The 27,996-nt window shown below is 39.0% G+C and overlaps 1 pseudogene; it reads right to left on the minus strand.

Annotated features, from left to right (window-relative positions):
* Positions 1-977: 977 nt before the first annotated feature.
* LOC148742317 (uncharacterized) lies at positions 978-27,983 on the minus strand (annotated as a pseudogene).
* Between the last annotated feature and the right edge of the window lie 13 nt (positions 27,984-27,996).

Here is a 27,996-nt window from a genome sequence, read left to right on the forward strand (position 1 = left end):
TTGAAAGAATGTTTTCGTGTTGTAATCAAAAAGCATTCTCATCTTACCTCATCACCTTGATTCCAGCGCGTGAACCAACGTTAGAGGCAGCTACACTTAGATTGTTGTTGTGGTAACAGCCTGCGCCATCTGATCGCAATAATACTTCATTTACGGTAGGCTTGATGTTACCGAGAAGGTTCTCCAGAATTTGATAAAAGGTGTTCCAGTCTTCGGCACAGCTTTCAAAAAGATGAACATATGACATGATCTAAAGGCCGTTGTCCTCTGCAATCCTCATAATAACTGAACTGACATGCCAGTTTATTCCTCTCTTTCCAAACCACTCAGACTACTTTTCCCTGTATTTTAGTTGGATTAATTTGATGGCCCAGCATGACAATGAAGGAGGCATTTTTTCGGAGGGACGCGAGCAAATTCTGTTTTATTATTTCTCGACTCTTTGTCCAGAATATATGCGCCTACCACTAAAGAATCGCCTCTCTGGCTTCACCATGGTCGTGTTTCAGGTCTTCTTTCTTCTCTGTGCTGTCAAAAGTTATCAAGGAGATTCAATTCATTTCCGATTGCCTAGATCACGGACTTCAAACTTTCGAAACTATCACAACTAGCTTGAGGTTCATGAGAACAACTTCCTTGACACTCGGGATTTTGGGGATCGCTTAGAGAAAAACGCATACACGCATACAATGGTCATGGCAAGGACTGCCATCCTCTTGTCAGTGCATCCATACGCTGTCTTCAGGTATTGCTTTGCATCCTTCAGATTCTTCTGAACGTCTTCACACCACTTTGCAGTTTCCCCGCCCTCTTCCAATTCCTCCACTATCTTGTGCATTACTTCAAACCCTTCCGCTCCGCTTGCAACAGTGTTGTCTAGCCCTTGAAGGGATCGCCTTTGAGAGGGCTCTCTTGCTTGCAAAATTCTGTAAAGCGTTGATTTCCCAAGGTGGTCAAAGACTTCCTCGCAACAGTGCTTAACTGAGAGATTGCTCAGTCATCGTTGATCGTCCAGCAGTTCTGATGACATTTGGCAGGACAAGACGATCACTAGAGTGAAGTTTTAAAGTCCTTGTTCCATAGGCCACACCTTTTTAAAATATGGTTGGCCTACAAAATACAGAAAATGATCAAGTTTCACTAGGTCTTTTCGGACTCTGCGGTGTGGCAGTTTGTTGACGTTGAAACCAGCTTCGATATTTTTGGCATGAGCCCTTGCCCTCTTAATTTGTCGATCGCTCAGTTTTTCAAATGGCTGGTGCATATTCTTTAAAAATTTCGCTGAAGAGCTCGTTGCATATATCATCAAGATCTGTGTTTTCAGGTTCCTCGAAGGTGCCTGTTTGTATGCGGTTATCAGCGACTTCAAGTCACCCGAGCTAACTTGATTTGTTATCGGAGCCTTGAATGCTTGCAATAACTCTTCGCTGTCTTTTGGAGCGATTACATTGCAAAGAGCACGACATGTCTCTTCCACATGATCCAAACATAGGGCTTTTTCATTTGTTGTTACCTATTCCCATTCCTTTTAAAGCCCAGAAGAAACCGGTTCTACTTTTTGCCCTGTGAGTGAGGCAGTCCTTGTCATAACCTCATTGTAGGACTTTAACAGGTTTTTTAATTTTTTAATTATAGACTAGTGAGCAGCACTTCTGCGAACAGTAGTTGCAAAACTTCTTGTATTTTCCTACGCGTTTCGTCTAACTGTCGTAGACTTCTTCTTGGGGGCCACGGTTTTAGCTAAAACCGTGGCCCCCAGAATATTTTTCTTACCTTGCCTTACACGTGAAAAAATTTTCACAACTTCGCCTGTTTCTGTTCATAAGTCCGGCCAAGCATTTACGGCCATCGGCCCTTGTAACTTTGGCTTATAAATACAAGCGTTTAGTCACACTTGTAAAACTACCTGAGGAAGTCTACGACAGTTAGACGAATCGCGTAGGAAACTACAAGAAGTTTTGCAACTACTGTTCGCAGAAGTGCTTCTCACTAGTCTATAATTGAAGAAATTACAAAAAATTGGCTGCCCCCTCTCTCTTTCTCTCTCTCTCTCTCTCTCTCTCTCTCTCTCTCTCTCTCTCTCGCTCTCGCTCTTTTTTGTTATTATTCCTTTTTGTTCATTGTAATTTTCATATGGACATCCTTTCCCTATTCTTGTTCTTACCCCTGTTCCTCTCTAGTTACGATGCAAAAAGTGTCCTTTCATTCACAACACTGAGAAAATATAGGGACCCAAACGATCCATTGAAATCACCCATCACTTCAAGTGCATCTCCGCCAATGTAATCTATTGCATAACTTTCCCTTATTGCAAAAAGATTTACATCTGCGAAACAGGCAGAAGACTTGGTGACCGATTCTGAGAACACCTTCGCGACGTGGGGAGGAATGACAGGGATACATCGAAACCAGTCGCTAGACATTTTAATTCACCTAACCATTCTAAGCAACACAGGGCAATCTGTGGTCTTTCCTTACAATTAGGTAGCACGGAAAGCCGGAAAACTCTTGAACAAAAGCTCATCTTTCAAACCCGCAGTCTAGATCCCACAGGTATCCACGAACGCTTTTCATTCCACTAATTTATTCGTGTTTTTCTCGTTGCCATGTTCCCACCAACCATGTAGCTCCTTTTTCCGCCTTTAAAAGCACACACAACCCACAATTCCTCTATTCGCTCCGACGAAGGGCTAACGCTCGAAACGTCAGCTTTATTTTTTTATAATCGTAACGGTAGTCAATTTATCATTTCAACTTTGTTGATATATTCAAATTATTTCCTCCCTAATTACTTGTATCAAGAGCAAATAGTTGAATATTTTTTCACTCTGTTGCAAACGTTAGTAGTGTTATTTGAATCGCGAGGCTTAATTAAATTTTCCTTGTAAAACGGCTTCTAACTTTTAACACTTTTTGGCTTACTGCACCAACATAAAAGTTGTCTATCTCGAAATATTTTCTGTCTTCACCAACACTTTACAAATGTGAATGGTTTGTTTCGACTTTAAAAATTTTGGCTTTAGCGGGCAAATCTCCCACCACTCCGCCGACAACTTTTTTCACGGACAAAATCGAGTAAATAAACAAAGCCGTGTGAAAACTGGACAAAATCGACTAAATAAACAAAGCCTTATTAAACTTGAGCGGATACAAAAGAAGAGATAAAGTTTTGTCATGAGCAAAATTGTCTTTTGATCTTGTGGAGACTCTGCCTGCTGGTGTAGCTAGGCCCTCACAAATCAATTTTTAATAAAATAAGAACCTTCGCATTCAAGGAATTGAAAATAGTACTCACGTGATCCGACTGGAACTATCATTCGGAAAATTTTGAAAACATCTCTAGCCAGTCTGGTGGTGAATACTCGGCCTCCTTTCACTGCCTCATATTTTCCTTTGTGCTCTTGATGCTAACAAGTACTTTTACCGTATTTCCAGTGTTTTCCGATGTTTAGAACAAACAAAGTTCCGTTTTATTTTTTCGGTTTCGGAGCCAAAATGACCGGAACGAGGCAAAATTGACTCGTACTCGAGGATTTCGCTGGATAGATGGTACTTCAAATGACTTGATACGTCGTCCTGGCATTCCAGGAGAGATATCGGGACTCAAGCTCCGCTTTAATACCCGCATTCACTACAATCTTTGCTTTCCATGAAACAAGTAGACATTTTTGTGTGATAAGTTTCTCAAAAGATATCAATAACTGAAGATCCTCTCCTCTTCGCTAAACAAACACATGGGTAAAAGACTTATCCAAAGCGAGAGGGCTGGATCGAGATATGCTAGAACCTTCAAAGGGGTGGGGGGGGGGGTAGACCAATGTAGGCGCAATTACCGTCCCCAATTCTTTTATTTCGGTCCATCTATAACTTTTGGTTCTAATTCGTTACATTAATTACTTTTAAGTTTCAATTTACATATCTGCGGAACAAGTCAAGGAACAAATGGACAAGTTAGCATAGTCAGGTCACGCAACATACCAGGCCGTGTTTGCCTCCTGAGGAATGATTAAGCTTGTCCCTCAAGAACTTTGTGGACTGTAACAACGTAAAATCTCTAGTTATGGCAGCAAATGTTCAGAAAAGAGGGCCTTTTGATTGCATTCCGTGTGCTAAACCTCGGTAGAAACAGCAAGAATTCTTGCAGAAGGTTGTTTTGTAGATAACACCGTAACATACATGTTTTAACTTGTTTGTGTGTCCTTTTAAGCGACACCTTAGGTCTGAAATGACCAGAATGCCAAATTTGATTATTTAATTTTGATATTCTCCACTCTGTACGTGGCTATTGACCTGATTCAAGGAAAATTATCGAAGAAGCGCCTTCCGATCGCCTTTGCTTAACTTTTCACGCAAGCGTTAAGACTGATCAGGTTTATGCAACGTTTTAAGACGACTCGCAATTTATTTCCATCCAATTGTTATGAAAACCTAAGATAATTAGCGTACAAGACAAACAAACGAAGTTTAAACGGTCAAAGACGTATCCATCATTTTTTAGAATTATGCAAATGAGCTTTGACACGTGCCCGATTAAGTAAAGACACTGATTTGCGTTGTTTTCAAGATGATGGTGGATGAAAGCTAGAGAGATACCCGCAGGTTGGAAACAATTGATGACTTCCCTGGTGTATAAACTATCCTCCGATATGTCTTTTTAGACCTATTTAAGCCTAAATCTTGAGAATTCTTTGTTTTGAATTGGTTCATTTTTGATATGCAAATTGATGTCGAAGGGAAGGATCTCTTCGGATCACGTTGGTACGAAAATGATTTCAAGGGAAGTTTCCATATTCTGTCTGCGAACTGACAGAATATAGCTAGTAACTTGAAGCAAGAGGGAATTCCGTGAGCTAGCTACCGCAGTCGCAGCGCGCTCGACAAAAGCCGTGAAATTGACACTCATGATCGTTGTTTACACGGGTGGTCTAGTCAAAAGTTAATTTTCGCTTGTGGCGAGGCAAAAAAAAAAAGAGAATTGGAAAACAACCAGACTATTCTTGATACATGTGTCCTAAACCCTTTTCCTAGGAAAAAAATTGAGGAAAATTTTTTTTGGCCGGGCAGTCGAGAGGATCCACTCCTAGCGAGAGTGGCACTTCAGGTAGCTGAACACAGTTTTCGCGAGCGCTTTTGCCGCTTTTGCAAATCAGCGCGCGCACAATGATTGTAAAAAACAAACATGCCGTCAATAGAGCCGTCATTTTATTTACACAACACGTACCCGCACTGTCTGTGCTATTTTTCTCTATAGTTGGCGCGGTGATTGAGGGCTTTAATATCTTTTTACAAAGATATGTTGGAATAAGTTTACGGTGCAAAGAACCCAGCAATTCTCAGCTTTTTCGCCGTTACTGAAAGAACCCAGTTAAATGCAACGCATGCGTAGTAAGTAAAAAAATTGCCATTGAAGGAAATTTTGCTTTCTCGGAAATATGTCTATTTCTTGAGAACCACTCTTTAGAATCTCACGCAATCTGGCACGGAAATACTTAAGGAAATAAGTAACTGGAGTATTGAAAAAAAAAATCGATTTTAAACAAAGGAAATTCTAGAAAATCGAGCGAACCTTCAACAAGGGACAATGGAAGATCTCTGTTAAACTGTTGTTAACATGTGAGTATCGTTACAAGCTCGTTGCATGCAAGTTGTAAAGAAAATCTAATGACTAGATTTTCCACAAAGAAACAAAACTGATTTTCATTGCCTCTTTATATCTATTCATGTCGCCATGACAACGGTACATACGTCAGCTTAACTTTCAGAAAACCAAAGTTTGTGTTGTTAAATTGCTTGCTGCCAGTTTTGGCGACCGAGAGATCAAGGACTTTAGAGAAAATGGTGAAAGAGAAAAGGTATCAAAAACTGTGTTCAGCCACCTTAAACTGTATATTTTAAGTATTTCCCTATGTTTTAGAAGCTTGTCTTATTTCTCTTAACAGACAAAATAGCAGCATTTAAGAACCCCCTCTCCTGTTCGGCGAAGGGTCTGGAACCACCTTTTTATACTGCTTTTCAATCGAATTTAAAAGGCAGGTTATTTAAACAGAGTTTAGCTGTTGTTTAGCAAAGCTGCGTTCTAAGCCATCTTCATGATGGCCGAAGTTTTTATTTGAACATTAATTTTTGTGAACAATGTCAAGAGGGTCGAAAGCAAATCGTGGAAGGACATTTCAACCCACTTATAGATAATCTCCAAGGACCGATAATCAATCACTCATTGATTTGAATTTTATGAACATGAAAAGGTCGGGTTTTCTGAGCTTAAGGCGGTTACGGGGACCTTCAAGAAATAAGGAGTGTATACTCTTCCAACAAAGCATCATTTTCCACACATCTTTAAGAATTCGCTTATTTTGCGGTTGACTTGTTGACTATAGGGATCTGTCCAACAACAAGTTACAGTATCCACCACCAAGAGTATTTGCTGGCATTAACGCTTCTGAGTACGCTAGGATAACGCTGTGATTTCTTTTATTATTTGCCTAAAATAAAAGTCATTTGTCATATCTTGATGTATCCTATCAGACTCGGATGAAAAACTCACGAAGGGGAGTTACTGGGCAAAGGTTCGTTCTTTAATAGCTGACAGTTAAATAAAATCTGTGTTCGTGGCTCAAATGAAAATTTAGTAAGTATACGATGTGTGCTATTAAATTTTTGTTGAGAGTTCTGGAGGAACTTAAAGCAGTCTGGAAGTTTACACATAAATAAGTAAAATGAACAGATATCAGTGGCTCAGCTGAGAATTTGGACAGGCACGATTGCTTAATTTTTTTTTTTTTTAGAAATTCGGTATTTCATATTGTAATTCAGGAATGATGTTCCGGGTCAGTTCACCGGCCTGATCATAATAATACAAAAAGCTCTACACGAGGAGTTCGGCAGCCCGTTTGTGTCAGAGAATTCGCATTGTGCCATTAGCTATAGCGGTATTGTAGCGGTTGTATTCAATCGTTCATCAGTGGTCTTTTACATGTAGTCGAAGTGTTCCAGCTTTTATTAGCGGTGTTGTAGCTGTTGTATACAAACGTTCATCAGCACTGTTACAACGGTTGCGTTCAAGGTTTATCAGCTCAAGAAGATGTCTTAAGGCGTTCATCAGACACATGCCATCCCACCGATTTCTCCGTCAAACTTTCACAGTTTAGGAGGGTCATTAAGTCATTCAAGAATCCAGAGTAGTTCAGGCTCGTCGCTTATCCCTGGGGTATTAGAGCCCCCCATCAAATGCATGAGGTAACATGCTAAATTTAGCTTTTGTAGTTGTACTGAGTGCACCCGTCCATCGAGTCCAATTTTGGTTGAAACAAGATTTTTGGAACTTTGAGCACATAGCGGTCATATGATAAAATGCTTTTTGACTGAGTTTGGGCGGGACAGGCGGGAAAATAATTGGCATTTAATTATGGCGCGAGGATGTCGCACGTGACCTCAAGCCAAAATTTACCCGTCAGGCCCTACCCCTCAGTTAGGAAGTACAATTTTTTTCTGTTAAAACTCGTTGAGAACCATATTTTGGAAGCTGTCCCAGTAAAAAAAAAACAAAAACAAAATAGTTGCTCTTGTTCGGCAAGCGCACGATGTGAGCTAATGTGTGCCACAATGTACGCTTTCCAAGCTCTCAGCCCAGCACTCTTAAGAGCCACTGACCATAAGTATCGAGAATACGCCGACAGTTAGTTGTTAGTTCATTTTATTCTTCCTAAAGGACCTTTTTGAAGAACCTTTTTCAAAAATTTTCAAAAGCTTCTATCGCGCTTCGCTTTCTCCTATAAATCGACAAGTTCTAAATACGCCTACATGGGTCTTGCCTCCCCCATCCCCGTAAAATAATGAAAAAATATGCAACTTCCGCAGCTTCGTACGCCCCAACACGATGAAATACCGCTTTCAAATTTTGTGCGATAGCAGATGGTCCTTTTTTTCTTAACGAAAATACCAATTTCTTCATATTTGTAATGTTTAACTTTGAATAGTGACCCGTCGAAAATATGGTAGTTTCGTCTTTTTCGCAGAGGTAAGATAAAGATCAACTTCGATGGCCTTTAAAGGCTTAACAAAAGTGTACAATGTGGGAAGGGCAAGTTTCTTTTGCTAGGGCAACTTCAGAAATATGGTTCTGCACAACATACAATGTTCCCCACGGGAGATATTTGCAATTACAAAAACCTATTTTCTATTTATTTTTTCGAATAGTTGGTTACCCAGTACCGTGATTAAACTACTCCAAATTGGCAGAAATGATATTCTGATATATCAAACTATTCCAACTTTAAGGGATCGTTTTCTTAATGAAGCTTCCAAAAAAAATATCAGACAAAGTACGATTAAAATCCATCGCATTTTGTTAGTGTGAGAAATATTTGTTGAAAAGTGCATTTTCCGAGATTGATCTATGGATTTCATGAGGGAACTCTGATGACTCAGGGATAAGCCGAGAGCTAGAACTAAATCTTGAATTCTTGAATCTTGAATCTTAAGTCTTGAATCTTAGAACTAAATCTTGAACTAATTCTTGAATGAATTAGTGACCCTCATAAACTGTGAAAGATTGAAAGAAATCTGTGATATTCTGATATATCAAATTATTTCAACTTTAAGCGATCATCTTCTAAAGGTTCAAAAAACCGTTAGACAAAATGAAATTAAAATCCATCGCATTTTGTTGGCGTGAGAGAGACTCGTTGAAAGTGCATTTTTCGAGTCAAATTTAGGGATTTGATGTGGGAACTCTAATAACTCAGGATAAGCCGAGAGCTCTAACTAAATCTGTGAAAGTTTGAAAGAAATCCGTGAGATGGCATGTGTCACGCCTGCCCGGTCTTCTTGTAGACAGACTCTTAAACCGTTCATCAGCGGTATCATAGCAATTGCAAGACAACCATCCAAAAATGCCCCATAGTGAGTGAAAGAACTTCCAGGGATTAGCATTGAAAGACATCCTCTTCAAAACAGCTCACAGGCGCATTGCGGTCACACCACTAGAAGGCGACAACTAATAAACCACTCAGGAACAGTTGAAGTGCTGCATCACCGCTGGTGAACCCTTAGAGACCTCCACCACATTTAAACACGCCTGGTAAATCCTGTAAGACAACCACAGTGCTAATGAACGCTTGAATTACAACCATAAAAACGATACTAAAAAAAGGGTTTGAGTACATCCGCTTCAGCACCGCTGATTTATGCTTGAATACAATTGTCACGACACTGCTGATTACCGTTTTAAGAAATCCGTTAAAAAAAAGACAAAAAGAAAAGAGACCTTCAGAAGTGCATCCGCTGTAAGACCGCTCGAAAGCAACAGCTAATAAACCGCTCAGGTACGGTTGAATTTAAACGCTTCAACAGCGATGATGAAGGCCTGGAGAAGAACGCTATAGAAGCGCTGATGAACGCTTGAAGACAACCAGTGGAAACCGTTGATAAAAAGTTGAGGCGGAGGACAACCGCTATAACGCCGCTGATGAAAGCTCAAAGTCAGTTGCCACAAAAACGCTCCAAATCGCTTGAGAGCAGCCACTAAAACGCTGCAAAGACGGCATTAGGACAACCGCCACTGAAAAACGTCCAGTGCACCCGCTATTTTACTGCATATGCTAATATTTGCGTTACTGTTCATCTGTTCGACCTTTACCAACTCCGAATGACTCCCTTAGGTCCTTAAGTGCTTGCGCTTTGGACTTAATCCTGTTCATTTCGTGTTTCATTAAACGGTTGGAATATATGATCAGCGAGGCTTGATCAATTTTAACAAAAGATGATCTAAAAATTTGTCCTCCCTTTCTTTCAAGTTGTGATTTTGTGGAATTTTCGTCAAAGAACGCATCTGATTTAAGTATTCGCCCTCTTAAAAAATTGTGCCACTGCTCAGAAAACCAGACGATTTGAAATGTTGACGAACTGATTGAGGGATTTTATTTTGCATCAGGATCTCCAGGGTAGAGAAAAGACAAACTAATTTAATATTCATTAATGTGAATTTGAGGTACTGAAGGAAACGTTCATAGCATCTTGAAAAAGTATGGTATGCTTTCAAAATATAGAAAAACATTATTTTAGGCAGAAGAGTTCACCCTTCGTTCTGGTGCGATATTGATTGCAGGAACCTGTCCAGCAAAGGAAATCTGCCCAGTTCAAGAGAAAACAAGACGGTTAAAAAAAACTATTGATGGGGTAAATGTAAAGGGAAGATAGCATGTAGATTTATGGCGATCGCAAGAGACGATTAATCCTTATTGACCATTTCAAATCGGTAAACAACTTCAGATGTTTAAATAATTACGGTGGCCCAGAAGGCTCAACGCAAGCAAAAAATATACTGCAGCAAATAGAAAATATACTGCAGCAAATAAAAAAATATACTGCAGCAAATAAAAAAAATCAAAACGCAAAGGAAAAAAGTGTCGAGGCAAATAAAAAATGCAACGCAAACAAAAAGTACTGCAGCAAATAAAATATGCAACGCAAGCATAAAGGAAAAAAGAAAACGCAAACAAAAAAAATTAGAACACAACGCCAAGGAAGACTGGGTAATAGTTCTTAGGTTCCCGCCAAAACAGCATGAACTGGAACTCGCTTTTGGTTATGGACGAAAGCGATCTGCTTAGGATTATAGAAGATTACTTTCATCAAGGGTATGAAAATAGAGTTATTATCGATTTTTTAAAGGAGCAGCATGGTACTGGCAGAAGTTCGCTGCAAAACATGTTTTCAGAAAGGTGAACAAGCAAAGGTTGGAACGAGTGTTGGCGGGAAACTAAGAACTATTACCCAGTCTTCCTTGGCGTTGCGTTCCAATTGTTTTTGTTTGCGTTTTCTTTTTTTTTTTGTTTGCGTTGCATATTTTATTTGCTGCAGTATTTTTTCTTTGCGTTGCATTTTTTATTTGCTGCGGTACTTTTTTTCTTTGCGTTTTGATTTTTTTATTTGCTGCAGTATATTTTTTATTTGCTGCAGTATATTTTTTATTTGCTGCAGTATATTTTTTATTTGCTGCAGTATATTTTTTATTTGCTGCAGTATATTTTTTATTTGCTGCTGTATATTTTTTGTTTGCGTTGAGCCTTCTGGGCCACCGTAAATAATTGACCATACAGGGGTCAAACCATAGCCCTAAAGTTTATTTAGCAAGCTGTTTACCACTTCTGCACATGTCAATTTGATAATTCCAGCCAATTCATGGAAATCCACGCCTCACGGTTTTCAAATTGTTACTGCTACTTGCATGTGCAGATTTTATCAACCTCAGAAAAGACAGAATAAACAATACAATTTGGCCTCAGGATCATTGAAAGCTAGTAAAGCCAAGTTAAATTTCAGTGGTGGAGGTGAAGATACTTTCGGTGACGTTACAAATAGCAGCCCATAATTCATGTCATATCAAGATTTTGTAAATTATCTACTTTGTTGTGCATTATGAAGATGTCATAGCACAGTTCATTTTTATCCGAATTATAATTCATACCAATTACGACGGACTAACTCGACATTATTCTTTTAAAGAACACGGGTAAGTTATCAGCCGTCGCCGCTTCGAATGCCTTAAATCTTACAAAAATATGTGAACCAATCAGTGCGCTGAGGCGAGCTATGGTTTCTTTCAAGTACTCTAGATCTGCTTGTAAAAGTTTTTTTCCGATGGCTGCGTTCAAACGACTCAAATCGATATTATATGTTTGCGATGGAGCTTTCTGTTGATGTTTTACAATAGAAAAACTGACCGAATCAGTTGTAATTCGATAATTTTGAAACGAAACAAGAAACCATATCTTATCAGTGTCAGCCACTGTTCCATCTATTGCGTAACTCTAGTTCCTTCATCAGCAGATTTGAAGAAAGGGTTTGTTTTGAGCTTTTCCTATCTTTTATCTCGGTTTGGCTTTTTGAACAGACAAATATCCAAAAAAATTTCTTCTTTGAGCGATGTTCATGTGTTAGGTGTCAAAATTTATCCTGCTTTGGCCCTTCAAAACTCCTACCCCTGTTCTGCGAAAGTACGGCCTGATTGTAAACAACACAAAACCCTCTTTATAATTAGCTGCTTTGTTTAGCTGCTGTGGTACCGTCGCACTGGATTAAATGGCATGTAAGTTTGGGAGCCGGGACACTCCGGACGCTCGGTAGCAAGTGCCGGGATCAACACAAATATAAGCAACAAAATTCATTCAATCCAGCGAATTTGACATTATTTGAAGAAAAAATGTGAATGATCCTTTTGACCTTGTACGATTGGGTTTCGGAGTTCTGCTCCTCCTCTGGTGGATGGCATTGATACATGTGCAAGGCACCCCTTGACCCAGATGACACTGGGACAGTTTGTGAGGATTATAAGAAGGATAAAGCCTAATAATAATAACAATAATATTAATAATGATAATCATGATAAATTGATGACTCGCAAATTACATGAAATTTTCAAATCTGCGTAACAATTTAGAGTTGAAATTCTAGTACAATCAACCAAAACTGTGAAGAGATGGGAATAAGAATACGAAGTCACCTCAAAGACTGCAATACAATTAAAAGAAAAATTTGTTCTACGATAAAACGCCCTGATAAAAACACCCGTCTGAAAAAGGTGAGATTTCGATGGTATTTGCACTCTCTATATTAGTGGGATTTTGGGGACAGAACAGTAGAAATTGTTCAGCTAGGGTAGCTTTAGACTGAAGACAGGTATTACTAAGAAGGACTTCTGAGTTTCATCTTTCTGTAGAAGGGGGCCGAAAAATTATAATTTAAAGAGTCGTGAAAGTGTTTAGAGCTGTTTTAAACTTGACTCTGTTTCTTATCGGTAGCCGATGTAATTTAAAAATAAGTGAGGTTTTGTGGCACAAATTTTGTTCTCTGAAGATCAGTTTAGACCAAGCATTCTTTACCCGCTGCAATTTAGTTATAACACAAACTGGTGATAAATACAGAAGACTACTGCAGTAGCCTATTCAGCATATTTACGGATTGTAGTCAACGAACCAATGAGAGCCAGAGTTGACAGTTGTGAGAGATATTTTTTGAATGTGGTGAATATAACGTTGTAGACGTCACGGAAAAGCTGCTTATATTTGCGATGTCTGTTGGCATAGACAGTCTGGAATTAAGTTTAATTTCTAGCGCTAGCACAGGTTTGATGTTCGAGTCATCAACATGAGTACTGACAGTTGTACACTGTTCGCAGTCGTTGTGGTGTCCCAATAATGAGGATTTCGGTCTCGCCTTCGTTCAGTTTGAGCCTATCGTTCATTTATCTAACTTCCCAGTTATTGTGGTGTCCCAATAATGATTGTTTCGGTCTCGCCTTAGTTCAGTTTCAGCTTATCGTTCAGTTATACAACTTACCAGTTGTTGTGGTGTCCCAATAATGAGGAGTTTCGGTCTTGCCTTCGTTCAGTTTGAGTTTGTCGTTCAATATGGATGGAAGAGTGAAAAACCAGTAAATATATACCAAACATTAGACAGAGACAACATCCACCAGCGGTCAGCTATATATGAGTGACCCTAACTGCCTGGTAAGATCCCTTACAGCCTCTTGCTTCACAAAGCGCAAATAAGGGTTAACAGTAGCTAAACATTTTTTCCATCATATTGTACATGTTAACATTATTTTTTAACATCAGTAGAAATCCACTGCACATTATCTTGCGCAGTTGTGTAAGAGTTCATAAGGTGTAAGATGTGTGACTAGAGAGATTAACGGACAGCTCAATAATGATGATTTTTCTTAAAGGTTATAAATACCCGAGTTTTATCAAGCTTAGGCAATAAAGCTCATCAAACACAATTCGATCTATTTTTAAGAGATAACCAGATGGTGAGGGACTATTAAGATTATTTAAGCAGACTGATTGTATTACATGAGTTTGTCTCAGGAGCAGTAACTTGAACATTGATAAAAATCTTAATGTTATGAGGAAAAATTCAAATTACACAAATATTTACTGTGTCACAATCATTACTGCCTGTGAGACACTTTAAATCAGTGAACCAAAATTAAGCTATTTTCAAACAGAGTGCTTTGTTACGTATGATGCACGATCCTCGCAGTAGATAGCGCTATTTAAGCAATAGCGAAATTCAGACCTGAAAAAAATCAGGCCTGTACGGGACTCAAACCACTGACCTCTGCGATACTAGTGCAGCGCTCTAACCAATTGAGCTAACAAGCCAACTGAGAGCAGGCCGTTAAGTTGATTCGTAATGAACCCGTGAAAGTGATAAATGAGATAGAATAAATATATGAAAATCATATATTGAACTGCGGTATTTGATACGTATGATGCACGATCCTCGCAGTAGATAGCGCTATTTAAGCTATTTAAGTTATTTATTCTATCTCATTTATCACTTTCACGGGTTCATTACGAATCAACTTAACGGCCTGCTCTCAGTTGGCTTGTTAGCTCAATTGGTTAGAGCGCTGCACTAGTATCGCAGAGGTCAGTGGTTCGAGTCCCGTACAGGCCTGATTTTTTTCAGGTCTGAATTTCGCTATTGCTTAAATAGCGCTATCTACTGCGAGGATCGTGCATCATACGTATCAAATACCGCAGTTCAATATATGATTTTCATATATTTATTCTATCTCAGAGTGCTTTGTTGTTAGCCTTAGATTTTGACAAGAAGTACCTCAGGGGTGGGAGTTAAAAGGAAAGCACCACCTTTACCAGTTCGCTCCAAAAAAGTAAAAAACTCGTTTGTAAAGCTGTTGAAGTTTTTGGGCTAGCGCGAAGTTTGAAAGTGGGGCGAGATAACTGCTTCTTAACTAAAAATTGCTGCTCAAGAAAGCACTAAATTGCGTAAAACTCTCTAGATTAAGAGTTCGGTAAAGTAGCGGCTTTGCATCACTCATGCATTAGTCGTGCACAATTAACACGACTATTAATTTGCATGTGAAAATTTCATGTTCGTCGCAAAAATATCAATAGATTCGACATGAAAAAAATTCATTCTGTGTAGGGAAATGATTCAAAATATTTGGGGTAAAACTTGTTTTTCGTTAGGGGTGTAATCGTTTTACGTTAGGGGGAGAGCTCGCAAAGGTGGTAGAGGGCGAATTTGCAATGTGGCCGTGAATAAACCATGACCACTTTCCTGCACTTTACTTAGTTTGATGCACGTGCAGAATGTCTCAAAGCCTTCAAACTAGCAAAATGTTCAAGTTATTTCAGGCAGATAGCTATTTGCGTTTTCCTTGTTGTCAACATTTCGGACGTCGCTTGGGAGGCAGCAACTAATCCTTAACCGCCTGAGATTTTGTCGCTACACTAAACTACAGGCCGAAAAGTTCTAGAACACTTTGGAGCGCACAGAAGTATTTCGGGGGCTATCACGAAATAACAGAGTTTTTTAAATACAACGAACATGCTTCGTAAATTTTTCGACAGCGCACAAGAAGTCGAATCGAAGATAGCCTTCTAAGCTATTTTTGGAGCATTTCAGAATATCAACATAGTTTAGAAGCAGAATATTGCCTGAAACCTGGCTCAATGCAACCGCAGAGGAAACATAGGTAAAGGAAGGCGTTTGGGAAGCAAAGTTTATCGTTACCCGTGAGGGAACAGTATCTTATTAATCTCACTGTATAAAGTACAATATGCCAACTGAAATACATAGATCAAGTCTAGTATTACTCATAAACAGTAATTAAACTTCTTTTCTTCATGATGAACTAGTGGATCGTAACTTACATAATTATACTAAAAAAGTTGGCTTTATATGATGGTGTCCCCAGACGGTGGTACATGCTTCGTTTAGCAAACTGGCGTTGCCTTTTGATGACAGATTTATTTGATTACAAAACAATAATTCCGCTCATTGTTTTAAGTGTTAGCTTATTATATGTTAAACCAGTTTTTCAGAAGAATTGAAAAGAGAGAGAAGTCGTTTTTACAGTCTGTTCAAAACTCCGCTTACCTGAATCGGCTAACCAGTAAAGACAGTCCCGTTTTAATGACCCACCACAGAAGTAAGTTTCCCATCGCCTTTTCTGAATTTTGCTACGAGATTAAGACTTGATTTACATTAGTCTGACTTGGAATTATAAAATGTATTTCTTTAGATCAAAAAATTATTGAAGCTTGGATAGATATTATACGGTTTGTGGTGGTCGTACGAGCTGACCAGTTCCGAGTAAGCTAGGAAACAGTGTGTAAATGCATTCAATATCGACGCAACTTTAATCTCCCTATCTCAAGTAGAGTATGCCAACTGAAATACACAGATCAAGTCTATTACTATTAATCATAAACAGTCTTAACAAAACTACTTTTCTTCACGATGAACTCAACTAGTGCTTGGTAATTTGCATTACTAAAAAAGTTGGGTTTTGATGATAATGCTCCCAAACAGTGGTGTGCAACTGCACTCGTTATCGACACAACTTTAAAGACCTCCACTACAACGTGCCTGGTGAATCCTGTAAGACAACCACAGTGCTGATGAACGCTTGAGTTTTAACCATAAAAACGATACTGAAGAACGGGTTATGTTTCAATACAATGTTACAACACCGTTTTAGGAAATCCTTTAAAAGAAAAAGAAAAACCTTCAGAAGTGCATCCCCTGTAAGACCGCTCGAAGACAACAGCTTATAAACCGCTCAGGTACGGTTGAATGGAAGGCGCTTGAACAGTGATGATCAAGGCCTGAAGATAAGCGCTATAAAAGCGCTGATGAACGCTCGAAGACAATCACTGGCAAACAGTTGATAAATAGTCTAAGAAGACAACCGGCCTATAACGCCGACGATGAAAGCTTAACGTCATTTGCCACAAAACGCTTAAAATCGCTTGAAAGCAACCACTAAAACACTGCCCAGGACCGCATGAAGGCAACCACTACTTAAAAAATAATAATAAAAAAAACAACAACAACAACAACCAACAACAACAACAACAAAAAAGCCAGTACTTTAGACGTTTAAATAATGGACCGTACAGGGGTCAAAAGATAGCGCTTAGAGTTTATGTTACTATATCAATAAGTTAGTTCTTTAAATTTGATAATTCCAGCTTATTAAACGAAATCCGTGCCCCATGGTTTTAAAATTATTACTTCTACTCAGATGTGCAGATGTTATCAATCTCAGAAAAGACTAAATAAACCGCGATGCTGTTGGGACTCAGGATCATTGGAAATTAATAAACAATATATATCAGGAGTTTGTGAATAGTTTACTTTGTCATCATTATGCGGATGTTATAGTCGTGGAGTTTTGCTTTATCTGAATTACAATTTATAGTAATCACTACGGATTAACATTATTCTTTAACATGATATTTTTTTGAAAGGAGCCGTTGTGCGGAGTATTTGCCGTCGCTTGGAACACCTGAATTTTCTCTAAAATACGTGAACCGATCAACACGGTGTAACAACGTTTCTTTCAAACTCTTGGTGAACGTTTTTGTTGATTGCCGCGAGCGAATGATTTAAATCGACAGAGTATGTTTGTACTAAACCTTTCTGTCGAGGTTTTACAAAAAAAAAAAAAAAAATACTGAATCACCTGTTTTGATACAAAGCAAGAAACCATCTTTTCCACAATGTCAGCTACTGTTCCATCGGTCACCCAACTCTAGTTCCTTTATCAGCACAATTAAACTGTATATTTTAAGGATTTCCCTGTGTTTTAGTAGCTTGTCTTATTTATTTTAACAGACAAACTATCGGCATTTAAGAACCCCCCTCCCCTGTTCGGCGAAGGGTCTGGAATCGTCTTTTTATACTGCTTTTCAATCGAATTTCAAAGACAGGTTATTTAAGCAGAGTTTAGCCGTCGTTCAGCAAAGATGCGTTCTAAGCCATCTTCATGTTTGCCGAAGTTTTTATTTGAACATTAATATTTGTGAACAATGTCAAGAGGGTCGAAAGCAAATCTTGGAAGGATATTAAGCGTCTTATAGATAATCTCCGAGGCTCGATAATCAATCACTCACTGATTTGAATTTTAGGGACATGAAAAAGCCGGGTTCTCTGAGCTTAAGGCAGTTACAGGGACTTTCAAGATATAGTAATATGTACTCTTCCTACAAAGCATCCGTTTCCTCAACATCTCTAAGAATGCGCTTTTTTGTTGACTTGTTGACTATAGGGACCTGTCCAACAACAAGTTACAGGATCTACCACCAAGTGTATTTGCGGGCATTCACGTTTCCCCCTATGCAAGGATAACATTGTGAGTTCTTTTATCATTTGTCTAGACTCGAAGTTATTTATCACATCTTGATGTGATCCTATCAGAAGAAAAACGCATGAACAAGAGTTAACAAAGGTTCACTCTTGAATAGTTGACAGTTAAGATAAAACTTGTGCTGGTGGTTCAAATGATAATTTAGTGAATATATGATGTGTGTTTTTATTGAGAGTTCTGAAGGAAATTAAAGCAGCTTGGAAGTTAAGGGGAAATGTGGCCAAAAATGGATGTCAATCTTTTCCCGATGGGCGTGAACATTCTGGTCTGACCAGACAACAGACTTATGTTAAATTTTTCATCCCGCATCAGCCACCGGCTCTATCATATTTCGCCATATATTGCATTGATGGCTTTGGACCCGACCATATTTGAGGGGGATAGATCACTACTTTGCTACCTTCTTGGACAAGAATACTAAATAACTAACTAGTTGAGTTGATTTTTCAAAGCCGGCCGCTGTTTCCAAAATGCAAGTATTTGATGTAGGTATACCGACTCGCACTCGAGTCTGCTGTGCCAGCTGGTGCAATGATTACTCGAAGCGTTTCTTGAGTTCCGAGATACACAGAAATGGTTTTATTTCTAGATGTGAGCTTTTTTTAGACCGCTGCCGGGAAAAGGTGGGTGTAAAAAAGTTGAACGTGCTACCTGGGTCGTAGTCTTACTACTGGCACGAGTAACTTAACAAGGCACAGTAGCCTCTGGAGAAGAAGTAGTATAAATATAAACTGTTGAACGTTGGCTTTTACAAACATTTCAGCGAAAATTGTGGTTTTCTAGGTTTGACCCTTATAAAACTTCCTTTAAATAACAAATATTCAAACACTACACTTTTCTTTGTCAAACATCTGCAGTGATGTATGATGGGCTCTGCCCTTTGCAGATCTTTTTTTTGTCCTAAAATGAGCTTTATCCCCTGAAGTACCATGAAACATTCAATTATGATACATTAAATTATGATCGGAGTTAGATAATTGTTTGCTTCTGTTTCGTATATGTAACACACGACCTTTTTTCCTGTAGCCACGTGCTTCATAGTCCAATGTTTTATTTGTGCGTTTTATTTCAGACCTCATTTTGAATTAATTAGCGTTATTCTGCACGCGAGAAAGATGTTTCTGAACTAGCAACATTCCGCTTACGTTTGGTTCACGGTTCGGTTGTAGACTTATAATTAAACAAGGATCTCTTACGTGAAGTATTTCAACGAAATGGGAATAGAAAAACCCCGAGATGCGCTTTGTAAAAAGTCATTATCAGGATGTGTTCACTATCTGCCAAGTTCTATTGCTATTGAGGGAGCAATGCAACAATTTTAGGACTGCAATCCCCTTTTGTGATACAGAAATATGGACGGTTAGATGATATTATGTTAAATAAGCTGTAGATTGGATGTAAAATGCGAAACAATTGAGTTTGTGTGTGAATGTGAACATTTTCGAACAACTGACGGCAACGACAAATCAGCTCATTTTATCCAACTTTAAAATTTGATTAAATCGCACTGAATCATTTCCCCAAAAACTCCTTTGGAGATCGAAAAGAACCACACTTCACCTTCCAAAAGCCAGATTTTCAGTCGATTATTTTGTATAGCACATAGTTAAATAACGGGTTACTTTTGACCTATTTTTAATCTTGTTAGAAGAACGTCGATTAAATTAAGTTAGATTGTGTAAATAAACAATCAAGAATTGCTCAAATTGCTGTCAGCATATGTATTCATGTTGTTTTTCAAGATTTGGTAGTTTTTATCGGTTCGAGTGTTTTTAATTCGTGGCGCGACGCTCCGAGATTGGTCTGAAATTTAGAGCTTCAAAAGCGGCATTTGGTCGAACTTCAGTTATTATCGATTTTCTCGAAAATAAATCGATATTCAGCCAAACGAAGTATGCAGTGCTTTGTTTCACCACGAGGCCTACCTAACTTGAGAATATGAGCCGAATCGATTTCTTGGCTGCTGCCACCAATTGTTTGACCGTTGGTAACATTCGCTCTTAACACATCTAAATAAGTAGAATGAACAGTTATTTGGCTAAGCTGGAAATTTGGACACGTGCAATTGCTTTGTTTCTTTTACAACTCAGTATTTCATATTGTAATTCAGGAATGATCTTCCGTGTCGGTTCACTGTCCTGATCAGAATAAGACAAAAGCTCTACACGAGGAGCTCGGCCCGCTAGTGTCAGAGACTTCGCATTGTGCCTTAGTTTCAGCGGTACTTTAGCGATTCTTTCCAATTGTTCATCAGTGGTCTTGTAGTGGATGTGTTCCAGCTTCTATTAGCGGTGTTGTTGCTGCTGTTGACAAACGTTCCGCAGCGCTGTTACAACGGTTGCGTTCAAGGTTTATCAGCTCAAGAAGATGTGAGATAGAATAAATATATGATCGAGGTTCATATATTTTAAACTGCGGTATTAGATAGGTATGATGCATGATCCTCGTAGTAGATAGCGCTATTTATGCAATAGCGAAAATCAGACCTGAAAAAAATCAGGCCTGTACGGGACTCGAACCACTGACCTCTGCGATACTAGTGCAGCGCTCTACCAATTGAGCTAACAAGCCAACTGGGAGCAGGCCGTTAAGTTGGTTCGTAATAAACCCGTGAAAGTGATAAATGAGATAGAATAAATATATGATGGAAGTTCATATATTTTGAACTGCGGTATTAGATACGTATGATGCACCGTACAGGCCTGTTTTTTTTTTTTTTTTTCAGGTCTGATTTTCGCTATTGCATAAATAGCGCTATCTACTGCGAGGATCGTGCATCATACGTATCAAGAAGATGTCTTAAAGCGTTCATCAGACACATGCCAGCTCACCGATTTCTCTTAAACTTTCACAGTTTAGGAGGGTCACTAATTTATTGAAGAATCCCGAGTAGTCCAGGCTCCTCGCTTATCCCTGGCGCATTAGAGTCCCCCCCCCCCCCTCAACCAAATCCCTGAGGTAAAATGCTAAATTGAGCTTTTGTAGTCGTCCTGAGTGCACCGTCTATCGCGTCCAATTCTGGTCGAAACAAAATTTTCGGAATTTTGACACATAGAGGTCATATGATAAAATGTTTTTTGACTGAGTTTGGGCGGAACAGACGGGAAAATATTTGGCACTCGGTCATGGCGCGAGGATGTCACACGTGACCTCAAGCGAAAATTTTCACGTCCGGCCTTACCACTCAGTTAATAAGTACAAATTTTTTTCTGTTGGTACTCATTGAGAACCGTATTTTGGAAGCTATCCCAGTTAAAAGAAACACTTCCCCCTTGCCCGGCAAGCGTACACTGTGAGATAATGTGCGCCACATTGTACGCTTTCCAAGCTCTCAGTCCACCAGACTTAAAGGCAACTGACCATAAATATCGAGAAACCGTCGACAGGTACAAAATTTCGTAGAACCTTTTTCAAAAATCATCAAAAGGCTCTATCGCGCTTTGTTTTCTTCGATGAATCGACAAGTTCAAAATACGCCTACATGGTTGCTGCCCCCCCCCCCGTTATATAATGAAAACCACTCAGTTACCACTCAGTTAATAAGTACAAATTTTTTTCTGTTGGAACTCATTGAGAACCGTATTTTGGAAGCTATCCCAGTTAAAAGAAACACTTCCCCCTTGCCCGGCAAGCGTACACTGTGAGATAATGTGCGCCATAATGTACGCTTTCCAAGCTCTCAGTCCACCAGACTTAAAGGCAACTGACCATAAATATCGAGAAACCGTCGACAGGTACAAAATTTCGCAGAACCTTTTTCAAAAATCATCAAAAGGCTCTATCGCGCTTTGTTTTCTTCGATGAATCGACAAGTTCAAAATACGCCTACATGGTTGCTGCCCCCCCCCCCCCCCGTTATATAATGAAAAAATTATCCAGCTTCAGTAACCTCGTACACCCCAACGCGATGAAATACCGCTTTCAAATTTTGAGTGATAGCAGATGGTCCTTTTTTTCGCAGAGGTAATATAAAGATCAACTTCGATGGCCTATAAAGGGGTTTGCCATATATATTTACAGATCAAATTATACGTCATCTTAAGGCTTTATCCTTGTAGTCGAATTCCTCTGATTCTCTATCTTGGCCCCAAAGCGTCCAGGATGAAAAGAGTTCGCGCTATTATGACAAAAATCAGATCTTAAGAAAGCTTCGGGGGGTAAATAGGATAACTGGATTTTAAAGCAAGAAGCGTACAGGATGGATGTTACGGCATGCCAAGTCTGCGTACATTTATCAGAGGTGATCGCAGCTTCTCGTCTAGGAAAAGATAGACATGTGCGACCTCAGCGATTTCCAAACCAGCAAGGATTCTTGCCACACTTATAAGTCACATGAAACGATTCATAAAAGGTGGAAACGACTTAAACAATGCCACAGAGACTTCAACTGAAAAGTACGGAGGGAGGGGTGGGTGGGGGCTGGCGAAAGGGTGCTACAAACTCAAGACTCTTTCTAAAATATGAAGAAACACTGTATAGCTGGCATCCAGGCCTTGAAAACCTTTCCACTGAGCCTGAGAGCTTAAAAAAAGCGTACAATATGGGCAAGGGCAAGTTTCTTTTACTAGGACAACTTTAGAAATATGGTTCTGCGCAACATACAATGTTGCCCATTGGAGATATTTAAAATTGCAAATACCCTATTTTCTGATTTTTTTTCGAATAGTTGGTTACCCAGTACATTTAAGTGCTCCAAATTGGTAGAAATGATATCCTGATATATCAAATTATTCCAACTTTAAGAGATCGTTTTCTAAAGGTTAAAAAAACCATTAGACAAAATGCGATTAAAATCCATCGCATTTTGTTAGTGTGAGATAGATTCGTTGAAAGTGCATTTTTCGAGCTAAATTTAAGGATTTGATGTGGGAACTCTGATAATTCAGGATAAGCCGAGAGTTCGAACTAAATCTGTGAAAAATTGAAAGAAATCTGTGACATGGCATGTGTCACGCCTGCCCGGCACTCTCGTGGACAGACTCTTAAACCGTTCATCAGTGGTATCGTAGCAACTGCAATACAACCATCCAAAACTACCCTAATAATGAGTAAAAAGAACTTCCAGGGATTAGCATTTAAAGACATCCCCTACAAAACAGCTCACAGGTGCACTCCTGTAACACCCTTAGAAGGCGACAACTAAAACGCGCCACATCATCGCTACTGAACGCTTGAAGACTTGCATTACAGTACGCCTGGTGAATCTTGTATGAAAACCACAGCGCTGATGAACGCTTGAATTACAATCATAAAAACGATACTGAAGAACGGTTGGGTACCTCCGCTTCAACACTGTCCGAAGATTTGTGCTTGAATACAATTTTACAACATTGCTGATTAACGTTTTGAAAAATCCTCTTAAAAAAAACCTTCAGAAGTGCATCCGCTGTCAGACCGCTTGAAGACAACAGCTAATAAACCGTTTAGGTACGGTTGAATGTAAACGCTTCAACAGCGATGATAGAGGCCTGGTGACAAACGCTTTAGAAGTGCTGATGAACGCTTGAAGACAAACGGTGGAAAACCGTTGATAAATAGTCGAAGGAGGAAGACAACAGCTATAACGCCGCTGATGAAAGCTAAACGTCAGTTGCCACAAAAACGCTCAAAATCGCTTGAAAGCAACCACTAAAACACTGCTCTGGACTGCATGAAGACAGCCGCCGCTAAAAAACCCACAATGTAACCGATATTCCTGCTGCATATGCTAATATTTACGTTCCTGTTGATCTGCTCCATCTTTATCAACTCCGAAAGACTCCCTTAAGTCCTTAACTGCTTACCCTTTCGACTTACTCCTGGTCACTTCGCGTTTCATTAAACGGTTGGAATATAGGACCAGCTAAGCTACTGAAAGATTTTAACAAAAGATGATCTAAAAAGTTCAATGTTCTCCATTTCTTTCAAGTTGTGATTCCGTTGACTTTTCGTCAAGCACTGCATGTATTCGCCCTCTATAAAAATTGTACCACTGCTCAGAAAACCAATGTGAAATGTGAAATTTTTGCCAATTGATTGAGCTATTTTATTTTGCATTAGGATCTCTAGGGTAGAGAAAAGACAAACTAAGTTAATAACTATTCATTAATATGTATTTGGGGAAAAAGGAAACGTTCATAGTATCTTGAAAAAGTATCGTATGCTTTCAAGATATTGGCCATGGAAAACATTATTTTAGACAGCAGAGTCACGCTTCGCTGAGGTGCCGTATTGATTTCAGGGACCTGTCCAACAACCAGTTACAGGATTTACCACCAGGTGTGTTTGCCGGCATCAGGATTTCTCAAGACGGGCGCTTAAAGCTGTAAGTAAGCCTCTTTTACTGTAAACCAAGGTTGATTAAGAATAAAAGAAAAGAAGGGAAATCAATCAATTGACCAGAGGCTAACTAAAGAGCCAAATATCACCGAGGAGCCGCTGCTTTCTAACTGTATCAAGCTCCTTCATATAAGATCACATAAAGCCTCTTGTTTCACAAGGTAACTGTTGAAATATGTGAACAGAAAGGTAGCAGAATACCCGCTATAAAGATGATTTCAGATATTTCTTGAAGTTCTCAATACGCGAGTTCAATTTAATTCGTTCCATAAATCTGAACAATTAAAATCCGTCCATTTCATAAGAACTGATAACAAGATGGTTAAAAACTATTTATGAGGTAAATGGAAAACGAGGATAACATATAAACTTATTGTGTTCGCAAGAGCCGATTAATCGTTATGAGACATTTCAATCGGTAAACAGCTTCAGATGTTAAATAATGGACCATACGGGGGTCAAAGGATAGCGCCTAAAGTTTATGTTAATATATCAATAAACACTTTTTGAAATTTGATAATTCCAGCTTATTAAACGAAATCCGTGCCCCATGGTTTTGAAATTATTACTTCTAGAAAATTTACTTAGATGTGCAGATGTTTTCAGTCTCAGAAAAGACTAAATAAACGATACTATTGCGCCTTAGGATCATTGGAAATTAGTAAAACTGGTTTAAATTTCAGAAGTGGAAATGAAGACATTCCATAACGTTAAAAATAGCATCCCATAATCTATATCTATCAGGAGCTTGTGAATTGTTTAATAATAATAATAATAATAATAATAATAATAATAATAATAACAATAATTGTATATTTATATTGCGCAAATTAACACGTGGATATGATCAAATGCGCATCACAACACTTTTCGGGGGACTTTGGCCGGACTGCATCAGCAGTTTACAAACAATTACTTTGTCATGCATTATGCGAGTGTTATAGTCCTGGAATTTCTCTTTATCCGAATTACAATTTATATTAATCACAACGGATCAACATTATTTTTTAACATGATGTTTTTTTAAAAGGAACCTTTGTGACTTATTTGCTGTCGCTTCGAACACCCGAATTTTCACAAAAATACGTGCATGAACAATTCAGCACGCTGTAACAAAGTCTCTTTCAAACCCTTAGTGGACGTTTTTCTTGATTGCCGCGAGCGAACGATTTAAATCGACAGACCATGTTTGTACTAAAGCTTTCTGTCGAAGTTTTACAATAAAAAAACCTGACTGAATCATCTGTTTTAATACAGAGCAAGAAACCATTTTTTTCACAGTGTCAGTCGCTGTTCCATTGACCACCCAACTCTAGTTCCTTTATCAGCATAATTAAGTGCCACTCCCGCTAAGAGCGGTCCTCTCGACTTCCCGTCCAAAACAATTTTCCTTCATTTTTTTCCTATGAAAAGGGTTTAGGACATACACTTCAAAAATGGTTTCGTTGTTATCCAATTCTCTTTTTTTGCCTCACCATAAGCGAAAATTGACTTTTGGCTTGACCACCCGTGTAGAGAAGGATCGAAAGGGTAAATTTCACGGCTTTTGTCGAGCGCGCTGCGACTGCAATGGTATAGCTCACGAAATTCTCTCTTGCTGCAAGTGCTATGTTCGCTCAGTTGACAGACAAACTATGGAAATTTCACTTGAAATCCTATTCATACCAGCTTGATGAAAAGAGACCCTTCCCTTCGACCTTAATTTGCATATCAAAAATTAACCAATTTAAAACAAAGAATTCTCAAAATGCAGGTGTAGATCGGGCTAAACAGTCATGTCGGAGGATAGTTTATACACCAAGGAGGTCACTGATTGTTTTAAACCTGCGGGTATCTCTCCAGCTTTCATCCACCATCCTCTTGAAAACAGCGCAAATCAATGTCTTTACTTAATCGCGCACGTGTCAAAGCTCATTTGCATAATTCTGAAAAATGATCTATGATATGTCTTTCACCGTTCAAACTTTATTTGTTTATCTTCTACGTAAAGTATTTTAGGTTTTCATAACAATTGGATGAAAAAAAAGCAAGTCGTCCTAAAACGTTGCATAAACATGATCAGTCGTAACGCTTGCACGACAAAGTAACCAAAGGCGATAGGAAGTTCCTCGGTAATTTTCCTTGAATCAGGTCAATAGCCACGTACAGAGTGGAGAAGATCAAAATTAAAGAATACAATTTGGCATTCTGGTCATTGCAGACACACTGTGTTGCTTAAAAGGACACAAAAACAAGTTCAAATACATGTATGTTACGGTGTTATTTACTAAACAACCTTCTGCATAAAGATAATTTCGTAAATGGTAGTTAAGACTTTCCGTCACATACTTCTCAGCTTTGAGGTAATTTGTTGATAATAAGGATATCCAAGTAGTTAACAATAGCGAAACGTTAGTAATCCACCCGCCACATTTCCCATTATTACTAGGCTAAATGTTTTTGTCTCAATACTTTTGTCTTGAAATGTATGATGCATTTCGCGATGCAATCAGTCGAAGTTAGAGACCGGTCATTGTTTATAAACCGGGAGGGGTACAGGAGGAAATCGGAGGATTTTGGTAGTATTACAATAAATTCCATCTAAACCCGCCTTAAGGCTCTGTGATATTCGTATAACCCCCACCTCACAATGGCAGTATATAGGCAGTCTATTTTCATCAGTCCTCCTTTACATTCTGTTGGAAACAACTTATCGTTTCCCTTAACAACCACGTGATCCCCACAAAATCCTCCCCCCCTGGCGATAAATAGTGACAGGTCCTTTAGCTCCTGTTTCCACTTCCTATCCCCACAGCGAATGTAACTTATCTCCGCATATAAAATACCTGAAAAATAGTTCATGTAGTGATCGAAAGTCATGAAATGGAATGAGGCACAGAGTTAGAAATAGCCTTCCTAAATCTCTTGGAAACATGTGCATTCGGTTTTCATGTCACTTAGTTTCTTGAGTAAGGTGGCCTTTGAAAGAAATTTCAAAAAATGCACAGATTCCCCTCAAAGTGGTGACTTTAAACTTCTCTAACGTTTCATTTGTAACATGTTTGCAAACATTATGCCCATCAGATAATATTGGATGAGCAAGTCCGACTTCGGAACTAACATCCGCTACAACCTTTTCCCTTGCTTCGTGTTCAAGGTAACCACTTTCTTCTTCGATAAGACTTTCGTCGTCATCATCGTGGTCATAGTCGTCGTTTGCATCCTATTCTGAATCTTTTAGGACTGTGGTTTTTCTTCGTTACAAAGCAGAAAGCCCCGAAAAGAAGATTTGAACCTGGCTCTTCGTTACCCATTCATTTCTGGTGAATTTTCTTGTACCATCTGCCTCTCTCGCCTTTCTCATTTCTGCCGCAACTTGCGCGGGATCGGCTTTGCTGCCCATTCTTTCACCAGTTTGAAACCTACTTGAGAGATACCCTTTCACTTTCTCGGTGAATTTTGTTCCATTACCCTCCGGTCTCTGAAGGGCCCAGCCCATCTTGCACACTTTA

Source organism: Stylophora pistillata, chromosome 1 (genome assembly GCF_964205215.1).
Source record: "Stylophora pistillata chromosome 1, jaStyPist1.2, whole genome shotgun sequence".
Lineage (NCBI taxonomy): Eukaryota > Metazoa > Cnidaria > Anthozoa > Scleractinia > Pocilloporidae > Stylophora > Stylophora pistillata.